Here is a 17,065-nt window from a genome sequence, read left to right as displayed (position 1 = left end):
CTGAATACCAGTGCAGTTTAGGTAACAAAGTGAGACATCATTTCAAAAAGCAAAAAAAAAAGAGTAACTTGACTGACCTGAGATTCTGGCTGGAATTCAGATTTTGTGCTACTGTTGTGAAATTTCATGAGAAAGTGGAAGCTACCATAAGGCCTAAATTCACTCCTACTTTCCAATTCTAGTATTGTTAATTAATAGCTGACTCCATACTTATTTTTGCCCTCAAAAGTCAAGTCCATCTTTCTATCAAGAATAACTCAAAATCCATAAAAACATACATAAAAATAGAAAATGACTTATTTGTAATAGTGCAAACTTTTCTATCCAATAAAATCCTCATTTTATTTTTAAGCAACCTGCAAAAATATGGGTGAAAATATGCAAAAAATAACTCATTAATATGAATTTTAAACTTATGCATTGCCTTACAGGTTTCACAGAATTTTCAAATTGGTTATTCTTATTAGTCTTTGCTTCAGGAAAGATAAATGTTAGGACCATTTACAGATGAAGAGACTGAAGTTCAGAGCTGCTATATTTTTTGCCTAAAGCTACACAGCAAATGATTGGCCTAAAAACAAAACTGATCATTTTTTACTGAAGAAACCAGTTTTCCTGCCAAGATGAAAATTTCATTGTCTTTGGAAGAAGATACTATCAGTCAAGGTGTTACAAGATTCCAACCACAATTCAAGAGTCTATTAAGAAATTGAAATCATGAAAAAGGGACAAAGCAGAAAATATCAGGAATATAATAAATAAAACAATAAGATCAATGGACATTTGGTTCTTTAAAAATGTTCAATAATATAGAGAAGTGATTAAACACTTCAAGAAAAAATTCAAAACCACTATTTTTTAAAATGCAACTCTAGAACTACACTGTAATATAGAAACTACCTGGTACTTATGGCTATTGTAATATAAATTAATTCAATTAATAAAATGAAGTCACTTTCTTAGTCTTACCAGACACATTTTAAGTGCTCAATAATTGGACATGATTGGTACCTATCATATTAAGCAATTCAGATTATAGTATCTTTCCATCATCCTAAAATCTTCTACTAGAAAGCAATATTCTAGAAACAAAAAATATAACTGAAACTCACAAGGTAATAAATGGTTTTAATATCATATTTAATGCAACAGATGAAAAGTTAATAAACTAGAAAAAAGTGAATTTAAAATATCCAAATTTCTAAGACCAGAATAAGAAGATTGATAGGCTCTGACTCCTAACAACTACTAAGCCAAAGAGAATTATGTTTATAGACCAAAAAGAAATGGCTTAAAATCTCTAGGTAATTTTCCAGGGCAAGAAACATTAACTCAAAAAAAAAAAATCTAGTTCTCAGTTTAAAAAAATAGTTTGTAGATGCACTGAGGTCTACACTTAAAGGCAAGCCAGGAAGAGATGGCTTCTCCTCTATCCAGTGTTCTTTTGCAGAGCTGGAGAGGTGAGTATGGAAGAAATGGAAGTCAGTTCCCAGACTTCATCTCCGGCATAGCGGCACAGCCCTTTAGTCTAGTGAAAGACACAAGCTTAAGAGAGCTGATTTTACTTCGAACACAGCATTGAAAATTTTATGCTCAAATTCACGAATGTGCCCTCTCAACAGTGATCACAGAGGTAACATCCAAGCTACTAACTAAACGTGGAAAAAATGTAAAGGCTTAAAACTATGATAACATCTAAGCCAGGAGCATAAATTCATCGGTAAAGGATTAAAAGCTAACTGACTAAAGTGACTAATACATAATAACTTAGACTAATAAATGGCTTATGTTACCTAACAACAACTGCTAAAAGAAAAAAGCAAGGATTAAAAAATGTTATCAAGGATATTAGAAGCTGCACACTAGAGAGTGGCCTATATTTCATAGGATTAGTTACATCATTAACTAACAAACAGAAACGATCCACTGGAAGATAAAATAGGTAAAACTCTTGAAGGCATAGGCATAGCCAAGAAATTTCTGCACAGAACCCCAGTTGCAAAATAAAAAATAGGTAATGAAAAATAGGGATGTAGATTGCTTGCAAAAGAGAAAGCAACAAGAGGTGAAGAGAGGGGAAAGAAAGGGATGAAACGGACATGAAAAATAAAATTCAGATGTTTTATGTACCTATATTACTTTAATAACTCCCCATGAGGAATGAAATCATCATGTATTGCAAACATACAGAAAATAAAAATAAAATTGAAATAAAAATGCATGAAAATTGAATAAAAATTAAAATTTAGAAAATAATAGATGAGCAAGCCGAACAAAAATAACGCCGATTCTGGGGTGATAAATTACCATGGAAATGGTGATTATAGTGAGTATACATTATCTTATCATCATCATTAATACTGACAAGCAAGATCAAGTGTTAGTAGACAAAATTACAACTCTGTTCAAAGAATTAAGCAAAGTATGTCTAAATAACGAAAATACTTCATTAAATAAAATAAAAGGTTTGGAGGGAAGGGAGGAGAAAAGGGGACAAAAGAAAAAGAATTAAGATATGATATGTACGTACACAAATCCCCCATGATGAGTGTGGCATTATGTATTGCAGACATGCACTAATAACAAATTTTAATTAAAGACCCATTAAAAAAATACCCTCACTTCAAACACACTTATCCCATTGTTCTTGTCATTTTCCGAAGCACTTCTGGAAGTTAACTTTTGTGAGTGTCTGTAGTTCTGTTGTCATAGTTGCTTCCAGGTCCTGAATCGATTCAAAAAATGTACCTTTCCTTACACTTTGACTCTAGAGAAGACCCAGAAGTCTCACAGTGCCAGTGGCAGTGGATAAGTACACATTGTAATGTTTTTATTTGACAGAAAATATGGTAAATGTTTGATCAATAAAGAAATACCAAAAACTGAAGTGACTTTAAATTTTTAAATGTATCGCAGTAAAAGACAGATTGCCATTAATTCCCCTCAAAATATTCCAAATGCTCCCACTCACTTTGAAAACACTTACCCCACCATTCTTTCACTGAGATGTTTTTTTCTTTAATTTAAACATTCGCCATATCTTTCAACCACTCTCTTTATAGTGATCCGAGACTTAGATCTACATAAAGAGCAAAGAGAAAGAATGCATAGTCCTAATATTAAAAATGTATTTATCATAATCTAAATTGATTCAAAAATAAATATTTGACTGCTAATAGTGAAAGCGATTAATAAAATGTTGTTAAGTAAAATCAATGACACCGATGTCATATGTGATGGGAGGGAAAAATTGGCCATTTTCTCTGTGATATTATAATATATAATTTTTGGTTTTCATCCACAGTTCTATTCACATAACTCCCACTCAAAGACAACCCACAGAAATGCTGAAACTTCTCATCTTTTTCTTACCTGCCTTGGCTCTTAGGAGATAAGCCATCCTCTATATTAATTTCAGAAAAAAAGCAAAACTGTAGGGATAATGAAGATAATTATATAATGATAAAATGTCAATTATTTTAGAATATATAATTCTAGGCATAGAATAATGTCGGAGATAGGCAAAGCATTAGAATAAATCTTTCCACTACATGCTGTATAGCTCCATTTATGAGATGTGCCACATACGAGATTTCCAGAAAAAGTTCTCATCTATATTTGTAGAACGCTGATTAATAGCTGGCTGGGGTTTGGGATGATAGGAAATGGGAAATCACTGATAATGGGCACACAGTTTCTTTTTTGGATGATTAAAATATTCTGAGCTTGGGTTGTAGTGGTAATTTCACAAGTCTGCAAATATACTAAAATCATTGAAACTGGACGATATCTCTTTTACGAGAGGAAAGGGGACCAAGAGATGAAAGGAGGGGCACTGGAGAGGGAAGCGGATGAAAACAAATTCCGTGTTATATTCGTGTACCGATTCTCCAAGATGAATGCTGTCACTATGCCCTATAAACACATATACTAATAAAAATAAAAACTTCAAACGGCCAAAATAATCACTCAACTGTAAAAGCTGCTCACTTATGTGACATATCAATTATATTGCAATATTTTTAAATATTTCACACTATCAATTATACAATTTGAACCTTATTTACACTTTTAGTCTTTCACACCGGGGAGAGGGAAGGGTAAGCAAAAGGAAAGAGGGGAAAAGAAAAAATACGAGAAAAGGGAAAAATGGAAACAAAGTCTCTGTAAAGAGGGAAGGGAGGAGGGGGTGAAGGGACGACAGAGGTGTGGGGAAGAAATATGAACCAAGACGTGTCATGGAAAGGTACAGCATCCCAGTGATGAATGTAACTACTGTACACCTAAAAAGTACCAATGAACTTCACGGGAAGGAAAGATTTTTAAATATAATACAACATACTAATTAACGCACAGAAGTACAAAAATAAGGGAAAATCTACAGGTGTAATATGAATAGCTGTCTGCCACGTTCAGGTCAGGTAGAGAGAGCCAGGGGTCTTTACCAGACTGGAGTAAAACCCCAAACAGACTCGCATTTCCAGATCTACTGAGGAACAATAAAGGCACAGAGTTTTGCTGAGTGCAGATGTTTATTTTAAGTAGAAAGGCAGTCAAGCAAGGCATGGCTGCACAGTTTGACTGAACAATTAACTTTTACTGATCATTCCCTGAGAGCTTCGTTGTTTTTCCCATGAGGTCCATCTCTGCAGGAGCTGGCAAAACATCTTGTCTTCAAGACATTCCAGCTCATCGGAATTAGTGGTCTTCAGCCTCCCAAGTCAACTGGAGCAGACCTTGTCCTGTTAGGTGTCACAGCAACTCCAGTTTACTTAATCTGTACTTACTTGTATCTTTATCTTTTACTCCCATTTTAGTCCAAGAGTAATTCAGAGAAAATTTTCTATAAAAAAAATCTTTCTATTAATTTGAGGTTTTAGACATTGTAAATATTTCTGCAAATATTTCTTGCATGAATTATTATAGGAAGACATTATGGAAAGTGTGTTTTTGGCTCTATGGTGGTTATTTTTCTTTTCTGGTTACTTAAAATGAAGACATTCTCTTCAAAATACATAATATTAAATGAATATGTTGAATGACTATATTACATTATTAAACCCCATTTTAAAAAACCTTTTATTTACATGACCTGAAAAGACTGAAAAGATCACAGGCTTTATCTAAAATCCAACTGGATTCTGTTTAACCTCCAATTACCACACTCTCAACTTTTGGTATCTAATCTAACATTTTAGTTTTGCATTTAAAATTATATCATATTTAGGACATTAGTCATATCATATTATATTAAACAATTTCTTTTGCCTAAGATAGTCAGATTTGCTTGTATTTGCCCTATTCTTTCTAATTTCTCTGCTCAATCTTTCTTTCTGACTCTTCATCATTTCCTGAATCACTTCTACTCTTATTGAAATACCATTTAATATTTCCTTTCTTGTAGATGTATTGATAGTACTATTTATTGTTTTTAAATCTAAATAAAGTCTGAGTAGATTAAAAGTAAATTGATAGCTCTTTCATTGCAAGACTTTGAATTGTACATACGTCACTGTTTCCGCCAAGAGCTCTACTGTCAACTTCATTTCTGTCTAAGTAATCTTTTATTCTTTATTTACTAACAAATTTTTATTGTTGTTTTTACCTTGGTGGAGCTAGATATGTTTCATATTAATTAATATACATAATATACATGATTAGTACACATAATATTAATTAGCATACTATTTAGCATATGTGATATTAATGTTCACATTAATTAGTATACATGATTAGCATATATAATGTTAATATTCACATTAATTAGTATACATAAAATTAGTATGCATGATTAGTATACATAATATTTGTCTATTTTAGTTCAATTTAGCCCCTAGCACTATTTACTTAGAATATTCTATACTGGGGGAAAGAGACAGCTCAATGGTCTGGTCCTATGATAGAAGTTGATGTTACTATCTGGAGAAGTGACAGAAATGCCAGCATACACAGTCTTTTCATCTTTGCAGCTATTCCTTACTTTCTTGGAAGTATCTCGGGAAAATGGCAGCTCTTTAGAGGCCCTATGATAGAAAGACATTATGGGAGTATGTTTGGGGCTCTATGGTGGTTCTTTTCTGGTTACTTAAAATGAAGATTTATTCTCTTCAAAATACATGATATTAAATGAATATGTTGAATAACTATATTACATTATTGTAGCAATGAGAAGATACCTGTACTATTAAATAAAATTGGCTGAGATGTCGGCCCATGGGCCTTCTGAGGACCTCCCAGTTTTTCATTGCCTGTGAGGAACAAAAAGAAAATGTAGAAATTTTCTCTGTGCCTGGTACAACATAGCTGATCGACTAGAGCAACAGAAGAGGCCTGAACTTGGGAAATTCTCTAAATGTAAGAACCTTGAGCTAAGAGACCATGGTCAGAAAAAATTGAGAATATTTATCATTAAAACAACCCAAAATTGACTAAATTCCCCAATGCCCCAAGTACATTCAGATTCATGGTTACATGAATCTGCCAGAATGCAGCTGAAATCAGAAGACAAATAAAGACTAGCAGGCTGATCAAAGAACTGTCTCTCTAAGGCCAGAACACATTTGGCCATCCCTATATTCAAGCTCCACTTCAGGAAAGATACAAAACAGAGAGCCTGACAGATGAAGGAAAAGGAAAGGGTTAATGAAGGATGAGAAACTGTGTGAATTAAAGAAGCTCTTTTGAACCTTAGCATACTAAATTACCTTTAATTAGCAGCTTGAAACTTTTCTGCCAAAAAGCTCAAAAATAGAGTCCCAGCAACATGGCAAGAGTGGTTGTAGAAAAATTAATGACATATTTGTCTTTAGATGCAGTGCTGTATTGAAATCGCACGCAGTGACATTACATTTCCTATAAGGTAAAGTTCTACCCTCTCTTCTTGATGTTAAAAAAAATTTACATTTTGGAAATTTTTCATTTTAGAAAACTACTTATAAGCCTCTATCTTAATAATTGCAAAATATTCTCTCCTCTGCAAACTATAGTGCAAAAATAATTCTGGTAATACTAGATGTTTGTATTTTTCTCTTTTTATTATTATTTTTTTATTATTATTAAAATACTGCATAATAAGTAGGAACTCCCCTTCTGTCCTGGAATTGAGATTAGTGCCAACAACTAATGATGAGCTAAGCTGCTAATTATTTTATATTTGAAAAAACAACTATCGGTGAGCAGCCAAAAAGTGGAGCAGATGTCACCCTTCACAGTTTCCAACAGGTATGTCCTGGTTAACTTGATTTGACATAGGGTTGCCAAATGTTATTCTAGGGGTTTCCGTGAGGCTGTTTGGGGTGAGGTTAACAGATCAATAGCCAGAATCAAATAGACTGCCCTCTTGAACGTGAATGGGGTTCCCACAGTCAGTTGAAGACTGGAATAGGAAGAATCTCTCTGCGCTAACTGCTTTTGTGCTTGAACATCAGTTTCCCTCCAGCCTTGAGATTCCAAATCAAACATCAGGTTTCATGGGCCTTGAACCTGCTGACTTTTGAACTAAGCCTAAATCATTAGCTCTCTGTGCTGTCTGTAGATTTTTGGACTTACTCATGCCTCTAATAGGAAAGGCTACTCCTTATTTCCTTATTTTACATATATACATATGTATTAGAGAGTAGAGCCATGACTAATTCAAGGTGACAGAGTTTTTGCTACTTAAGCCCCTTGCTCACATATGTAATTCCTCAGATATGGAGCACAGTGAGGGAATAAAGCAGCAGACCAAGGAGGCCTTGACTGCAGTGAGGTGTTTGAGAAAAGAAATTAGTCATTCTCTTCTGTATAGAGAGTCGGGGAGGGGGGTTTCCTTCGCATTCTAAGGCACCTGAGGCTGCCCACCCAGCAGAGTGAGAACTCATTCCTCGCAGACCCTTGTAGGTCTTTTCAGTACTCCCAGTGAGGTTGAAGCAGTGTACACTGGAAACTAATGAGACAGCATGGAGAATGCCTGACATGCATCCCTATAGTTTGTGTGGTGAGAAGGAAAGCCATTGCAGAGATTTCTGAGGAGAGAGCACTACTGGAGAAGCCCGTGCCGACAAGGCTTTTACTGACATTGGTAAAGAATGTATCAAAGGATCTAAAAGTGACAGTGAACCTTGTAGAGATTAAAGTGACACAGCCTACTGCAAGGTGTGTGCCATAGGGTCACCACCACTGGTCTACAATATGCCCCAGTACTGCCTGTTGGTGCAAAGGAAGGAATGGGAAGCTTATAAAAGGAGAAAGGAAAAGTTACCCCAGAGCCACTGGCCAAGTAAGAGACCTGCGTGCTGCAAAGGCTGAAGGAAAATGAGGTTCCAGCCCTCTGAGGGACTCCTCACCCGTGACTGGAGCAGCCTAAGCCGAACAGTTTCCAGGAAAGTGGTGCCTGCCATCAACTCAGAGACCAACATAACAGAGGAGAGAGGGCAGAATTAGATCAAATTCAAACAAAAGCCAGGATTCCTCGCAACTGAGACACGGGCCTTTTATGCTAAGTTTCAGTCATTTGCTAGTTCACTCCCGTCCTGCCCCAAAACCACTGGGGTGTGTTGCATGCCTACACCTCAGCTCCCAACCCGATTCTCATATGTAGGGGGCTTCCATCTAGCTTGCCTTCAGTCGGGGAGGAGAGGAGAATGGCAGGCACTAAATCAGATTTTGAAAATTGAAGTATGAATTGTATAGTACTTAATACATTTCACTAAAGTAAAATATTTACATGTTTATGAATTGGTCTTGAGATCTTATCAAGGCATAGTGAAGGGGAAATTTCACATTGCACACCTGAAGTGAGTGATTACAAGAAAATAAAACCATGCAATATTCAGGATGAGATATTCAAAAGCTGAAACTCCACAATGAAAGAAGTATATCAATGAACTGAAATAAAGAGTTTGGTGAAGCGGGTGAAGGGAGAGCAGGGGTATGGGGAAAAAACAAGAGCCAAGATCTGTCATGTAAAGGCACGAGATCCCAATGATAAATGTAACTGTACTGTTTGCTTTAAATGGACCAATAAACTTAATGGGGGGGGAAAAAAGGTTTGGTGCATTGCATCTTTAATCCCTCTTCATCCCCCCCATATTTTCACCAGATTTCCAGAAATGGAATTACTGTACTAAGACATTTTAGATTATGAGAAAGAGAAATCTACGTGAACTAGTTTAATGTAGAGGTGGGAAGGTCATTATGATACAATCACAAAGATCTGTCAGGAAACCCAAGGACAGGGGTTTGGCCTGGCTTCAGCTAAAGATGTTATTCACGAACAGGACACTGAAACTTTTGTCACTGTTTCTTTTTACACTTCTACTTATAATTCTGTCTCTTAGAGTATTTTCTTCTGTCACTCTCCAGTCTGAATGTTTTCATTAGAATCTTTTTTAAAAAATCTTTATATAGTGGTTAATAATCTATTTGAGAAGTCCTATCTTAATTGAGGAATTTTTTCCCCTAAACACCTAAACGATTGTCCCAATTCTTTCTACTGGTTAGTTGACCCTTATTTCACCAATTGATGTTTTAAACTACTATCGACTAAACTATATAAGATTTTATTTGTAGTCAGACTAATTGTGCATGGTTCTGTGCTAATTTAATAGTTATAATTTCAGAATATATTTTGGTACCTGGGGGCTCTAAACCCTTTCAACATTGTCCTTTTAGCTGTGCTTAACTGTTTTGTAATTTCTTTCCATATAGATAAATTTTAAAATCATTTTATCAAGACTTAAAGAGAAAACTTCAATAATATTTTAGGTTTAAGTTAGATCTGTGCATTAGTTTTTGTTCTTCCTCTGGAATACAGTGTATCTACATCTATGCATTTTGTTTTGCATGTTTATGAAAAATAATGTTTGGTTGGCTGTATTTGTTTTGTTTCTATAGGCACATATTTTTTAGAGGTAATAGTTATATTGGCACTTATTTTATAATGTACTTTTTGTTAACTTGTAGGTACTATATTAATCCACTGCAAGTTTTTATACACATAGTAATTACATTCCTTTATTAGTGAACAGTTTTTGGCTATTTAGCTTTCTCTTGTATTTTATTCAAGGTCACTTCCTGGTTTACGCTAGATTTACCTTGTTTCCTTTTGTCTGTGGGCTCATGGATCGATGCTTTTTCTTCTGCTTGCTTTAATAATATTGTACATTCTCAGCTTTGCAATCCCAGTGCTTTCTTCTACATGAGCTCTAAGAGTGGCAGTGTGCTTTGGAACAAAACAAACAATCTAATAAGTGTGCTTTACTTGTAGTGTATTGATTAACAATATCTGTATTCATTAAAAATTGATTCAACAAAATTCCATGTTGGAGAAGGATCCAAAAAAGTCCCTTTAAATGGTGCCAGCAGAAATGACAAAATGCAGAGTCTGGTCCCTAGTGTATAATGCTATTGCCTCATATAGAGATCAGTTGCTGTGCACTGGTCTAAGTCCAAATATACTGAGTCTCCTTCAAGAGTAAGCCCGGGTTCAGGTGTACTTTGGAAAGAACCAAAGCCAATGTCTGGAAAGAACTCAGCCAATGTCATCTTAATTCAATCTATAGGAGTAAGGGTAGGTGCCCTGAGACATCTTAACCTTTTAAGCAAAATATCCTTCTCATAAATTCATAATTACTCGACATATCATAGCTAGATTAAGATTCCTTCTGTTAGAGCATTTGGATATAGAGGAAAAGATGCTTAGAAATAAAATTAGTCTGGTATCATTTTTGATGTGCAGGATTCCTAGAATCCAACATGAGGGTTATGTTTTATTTAGGTTAGCCCTCATAGATAAATCAGAAGCCTGCGCCTTCAGTGGCTGCCTTCCCCCGCTCATTGTCAGTCAAGTCCCACCATAGGCTTGTTGTCAGTGACACTTCCTTTGTTCTTGCCTTTTATCTGTGTCACTGACCTGATACAATTGATCTGAGAAAAAAGTAATGGTATCTGTAGATATTCTCAGTGGCCCAAGTGGGAAGCTTGACATCACAGTAACTCAGAAAAAGATAAAAAGGTGGAGCTAGAAAAAACAGCAGAGCACGCAAGCTTCAACTTTAATTGGAGTTGCTATGTCAAACAACAAAAGAAACAGGTTGACTCATTTGGTTTCTATTGTACTGGGGTGATGAGTTATTTTAGTACATGTCCTAGCTATTCCTTCCAGAGCATCAAATAGAAATAGATTGGTTCAAGCCCTATGGAGTATACTGGCTCATAATATACCATAGATTGCATTGAAATCAAATTTATATTTGACCAAAATAGATTCTCCAACAGTGCAGAAGTCATAAAAATAGATAAAATGATAAGGTTGTTTTTTGGTTTTTGTTTGTTTGTTTGTTTTTTTGTCATTCACTCCAAAGCACGTAAACTGATAAAGATACACTCGTTAGCTATTACATTTTCTACTGAGGCTTTTACCAGAGTTCAGTTTCTTCTCAATTCCACTGAAATGATGCACTTTTGTCTGATGTCTTAGAGCCCTATTATCTCTAAATGTGTTTCCCTTCAAAAGGGAGAAGTGTCAAGTAGAACACCAGGAAGCTAAAACTGGTTGTTTCTTTCTTTTTCTTGCCTTCTCCGCCTGCCTCCCCTTCCTTTTTTTTATGAAGGTTTTAAACATTGTTCCCCACAAGACATTTGACAATGCTTAGAGGCATTTTTGGTTTCCACAACTGTGTGAAGGTGAAAGGTTTGCTACTAGTTAATAGGCAAAGGCCAGAGATGCTGCCACGCATCATACACTGCAAATGACTGTCCCTTCTACAAAGGTGTATCTAGCCCAAACCTCAGTATTGTTAAAACTGAGAAAGCCCTATCCAGGAAAAAACAAGACTTATCAGACTTCACTTTTACATAATTTGTAAAATTGACATTTTTCACTCTATGATTTTGAATTTATAGAGGAGGATTAGTGCCTTGTGGCTTCTACGATGGAATTTCTATAGTTACCAACTGATGTCTGAGATTCTTACTGTTTAAAGTCAGTTATTAGATTTACCATTTACCCTAAAGTCTGATATCAATTTTCTATTTTGCATTCGCCTTATCTATTCCTGATGCATCCAATTAAAGATATTTTCCTGCAAAGAAAGAACACAGTAAAATTCTTTGCTGTTACATTTACCTGGAAAGAAGGACAGAGTAATTTTGTTGCTTCTTCCAGTATTGCTGGGAATGGAATGCGGGACATTACACCCAAATTTGACACCTTGGCATTTGTCAAAACAGCAGGAGCAGGAAAGTCACCCTCACAATCCGCTTGCCTTTCTTCCCTGATGTGGATCATAAGACCATCATTCAAGAGGTTCCCTTCTCTTAACCAAAGGAAAAGAACATCCTTTTTATTGAGACACAGAAAGCCCAAGAAGAATCTAAAACTATGATTAGCTAAGCTCTCCTTGCCTAATTTATTACCATCAGTTCACACCAATTATCCTCTGATCATAGCTCTATTTCTTTGTACTTGTCACCACATCTGAGCATAAAACTACATGTTTACTTTTCTTTGGGTCTCTGTAAAGGTTCTCCATGTCATATAAAAACTGCATCAAATAAATTTCAATGCTTCTCTTACTAATGCATCTTTTATTACAGTGGCCAAAGCCATGAACCTAGCAATAAGAGAATAAAACTTATTTATTTTCATCCCCTACATTGAGAAGGCTAAATTTTATGTGCAATTTGATTCTTTTCAGGTAAAGTGAGGCTCTGGTGAAGCTTAATTATTGAGTTAAATTCACATATTTAAGGTTCCCAGTTGTACTTGAGATTTACTTTACTGCTAAGATTTTTACTCTTTTTTCCTACTTTATTTTTCATTCTCAGCCTTTGAACTTTTTCATGTAATGAAATATCCCTAGATGTGCTCACCTTGTTGGGACTTATACTCAAATTGGAAATGTCCCAAGAAAACGTGGAGATGTAGCATATACGTTGGCAGTTCAGTGGAGGTCTGGATCCAATGAACACTATGATCAAGATTAAAAATTCTATGTGTATGGAGTGACTGGAGCCAATCATACAGATGAGGGAGCAACCAAAAAGATCTCTCTTGTTACGTCTATACTCACACCTGGTTCAAAGTATTGGTTAAATAAACACATGACGTACACCAAATCTAGATGTTTTCTTCAGGTTTCCATGATTGAATTTGCAGTTATACTAAGATTATTAAAAGATTATTTCTAAAATAGTTCAAATCCAAGAAAATGTGATACTTCCAGAGTCCCTTACTAGATATCAAGCATTCAACTTTTCTTAGCCCTGAATGTATCAAAAGAAAGGGAACGAACTATCAATGTGTAAAGCAATGCTTCTCAACTGGAAATAGTTCTGTCCCTAAAGACATGACACAATTTAGCTACATTTTTGTTTGTCACACTGGGGAAGGGGAAGATACTTTTGACATCTACTGAGTAGATGGTGGTTAAGTGCAATACAGTCCAGCAGATACCTCCTCAAATCAAAAAAATTACCCAGTCCCAATTATTAAAGCTAAATAACTCTGTTTCAAAGGCTAAACCCCAAATGAATTCTTAAGTGAGCCCAAAATCTCCTAATGCTATTACATCCAGAGTAAGAAGCAGACTAGAAAACATGTTCCCAAATAAACAATATCTTGATTCATTTTTTTTAAATTAAGAAAATGTTTTCTGATTCAGTACTCATACTAGTAAAAATAAATTTAAGTCAATCTTATAAAGCAATTAGAGCCTACATTGCACTTTATATTCTTTTTCTCCATTGTAGTAGGTATCATTCCACAGTTTATACGCTTAGATGGCAAACTAATCTTTCAAATACTTGAGAGTTCATGTCACTCCAGAAGCAAATCATAGATAAATATAATTTATAATTACAGTAAAAATTTCTCCTGAGAAAGACTTTCTTGAATTGTACCCAAAGGACACTCTAAGGTCCATTACCTCATATGTCACTTTATAAACCCTCAACTACTAATCCTACTGAGAGATCAAACCATAAAACTTAAGTAAGACATAGCTGAAATAAACAAAAATGATTATTTTCTAATTTATTATGCAATAAATTTATGGAAATTCTTATCCTCTAAGAGGTAGTAAAAAAGTAAGATGTTTGCCAAAATGAAACAGCACAATAAATAAAATGAAAACAAAAAAGTCAAATATGAATAACTTTGGTTCTTTATTAATGGAAAATAGTTATCCAGGCTATATTCTTGACCTTCAAAGTCAACAAGAACCAAAATGTTATGGTTTAGATCCAAAATGTACCTCCTCCCCCAAATCACATGTATTTGGAAGATGATAGGATCGTGGAGGTGTTACACTCATCAGTTGATTTATCTATTAAACAATTGAGTAGCTAAAGTGCTAATAGGAGATGGGGTCTGGTTGGAGGTGGGACTGGAGGCATCACTGGAAAAATGCACCCTTATATTTAGCTTTTCATTTATTGCTTTGCTTTTAAGGTGTCTTGATGTGCGCAGCTTTCTCCACTAGGCACTTTCACCATGTTCTTTCTGCTTTGAAGCCAGCTAACCGTGGACTGAGCCCACCAAAACCATGAGCCAAAATAAACTTCTATTGCTTTAAGCTGTGGGTGTCAGGTACTTGGTCCCAGTGAAGAGAAAGCTGACTAATACCTAAGAAAAGCACTTTCATGCTGTCTCCCGACCTGTTAGGATGCCAACTAAAAGAAATTGCTAGATTGAGAGGGTTGTGAGTCTGGTTTTATCTCAGCTTTAACATGTGATTTATGGAAGTTTTTGTTGATATTTTAAAACATACGAATGAACTGAAATTATTTCTCATAATAGCTCCATACTAAATATCACAGTATAAAAATAGTAATACAGATAGTCTGCTCTGAATAAAACAAAAAGTGACGTATTATAATTGAGGAAACTGAATATAAGTTTATTAAATTTGCCCAGAGGCCCACAGACAATGAGTGGAAGAGCCAACCTTATTGAAGCAATAATAAAAATAAAATATTAAAAATAGAGAAACTGCCAATAAATCCATCACCCAGTATTTTTTGACAGCTTAGTATGTATCTCAGCCTAGACACAAAAGTTTTTATTAAATAAAAGTCATACTACTCAATTTGTTTGTCATCTTTTCTCATTTCACAATGCATTATAAACATTGTTCAAAATCAGCAGTAATTTTCTGCTCTGGTGTCTGGTTAGTATTCTGCTGAAAACTACTCCATACGATGTTAAAAGTGCTACCACCAAAGCCTAACCCGATGAGACCAAAAGCCAAAAACAAAAGACCTAATTTCTGAAACAAATAAAATTGTTAAATGCTGTGTAAACTTCATTTAACTTTATTTACTGCAAAGTATTTTAGATTACTTAGAAGACTAATGCACATAGTAACTATCCAAATAGAAAAACTGATCTCGGAATTCCTCAAAATTAATTGGTGTGAAATACTTTTTTAACTATAAAGGGCTTTTCTATCATAAAAAGTGAAGCACTGTAAAGATCTGATTTTTGAACTTTTTATTGCATATTCTATGACAGTAAACCATTCAAGCACGCATCATTATGTGTGTAATTATTTATTTATATATTGTGAATACTGCATCATACCCATGTTTATATATTTTCGTAATAAAAATATTAAAAATGTAACTTGTTGAAGATCATCCATGACCTATCCATAACAACTGTACTACTTTATAATTCCACTAAAATTGTACAAGAATTCCTAGACTCTTCATATCTTTACAAAATTTGTAATTTTTGCCTTTTTTTTTTTAATAATAGCCCTTCTAACAGGTACAAGTGATACCTCATTATGATTTTGACTTGAGTGTCCCTTGTGTTTGGAAATACTAAACACGTTTGTTTTCATTATGTTGGCCATTTGTATGTTTTTTATTTGGCCATTTGTATGTTTTCTTTAGAGAAATATCTTTTCAAGTCTTTTGCCAACCGATTAATTTTGTTAGTAAGAATTTTTCTTTTTTTTATATTTTAAGTATTAGCCAATTATCAAATGTCTGGGTTGCAGATATTTTTTCACATTTCTTAGGTTTCCTTTTCATTCTACAGATTGTTTCTTTTGTTAGGCAGGAGCAATTTTATGTGATATAGTCCCGCTTGTCTATTTTTGGCTTTTGTTACCTGTGTTTGGAGTTTGTTTTTATGAAATATTTGCTAGAGCATTGTTAAAAATTTTTCTTATATTTTAACCTAAAATATTTATATCTTTAGATCTTATTTTTTATATCTTTAATTCACTTCCAATTGATTTTTGTGTATAATGTAATATAAAGATCCAATTTTGCTTGTTTTTACCTGGATACCCAGTTTTTCCAGCACCACTTCTTGAAAAGAGCATCCATTTATCAATCTGTATTCAGCACACTTTTTGTTGCCACACTTGTATTTATTTCTGGCTTTTCTATTCTACTCCTTTGATTTGTGTGTTCGTTTTTATTCCTGTACTGCACTGTTTAAATTATTAAAGCTTTGTACTATATTTTAAGATCAGAAAGTATAATGCCTCTAACTTTGTTCTTTCTTGAGATTATGTTGGGCATTTTAGATCTTTTGTGGACCCACATAAATATATCTTACTATTTTTCTCTATTATATAGAAAGTGGCATTGATCCCATAATCTCACTTTTTGTGATACATGCAAAATGTTAGGATAAGCATTCTAAAGGCATTATCTATATTATTATGCTCCTTGCAGCATTATTCAAAATAGAAAAAGTATGGAAATACTCTAAATGCCTATCAGCAAATAAGCAAATAAAATATAATATATACATACAATCAAATATGGGCCATAAAATGTATAAACCTAGAAAATATTATGCAAGATGAAATAAGCTAGTCATAGAAGGACAAATACCACAGGATTCCACTCATATGAGGTTTTAATAGTAATCAAAGCCACAAATGCACAGGGAAAATGAGTTGCTGCTCAACAAGTGTGAAGATTCCGTTATTCAAAAGGAATAAATTCTAGGGACCTGCTTTACAATATAGTACCCACAGTTAACAATGCCATGTTATACACTTTAAAAATTGGTTAAAAGTGCATATTTCAGGTTTAGTGTTCTTACCACATGAAAAAAAAA

The sequence above is a fragment of the Fukomys damarensis genome, unplaced genomic scaffold, assembly GCF_012274545.1.
Source record: "Fukomys damarensis isolate Sample0158 unplaced genomic scaffold, DMR_v1.0_HiC HiC_scaffold_15, whole genome shotgun sequence".
Taxonomy (NCBI): domain Eukaryota; kingdom Metazoa; phylum Chordata; class Mammalia; order Rodentia; family Bathyergidae; genus Fukomys; species Fukomys damarensis.
Note: the sequence above shows the minus strand (reverse complement) of the source record.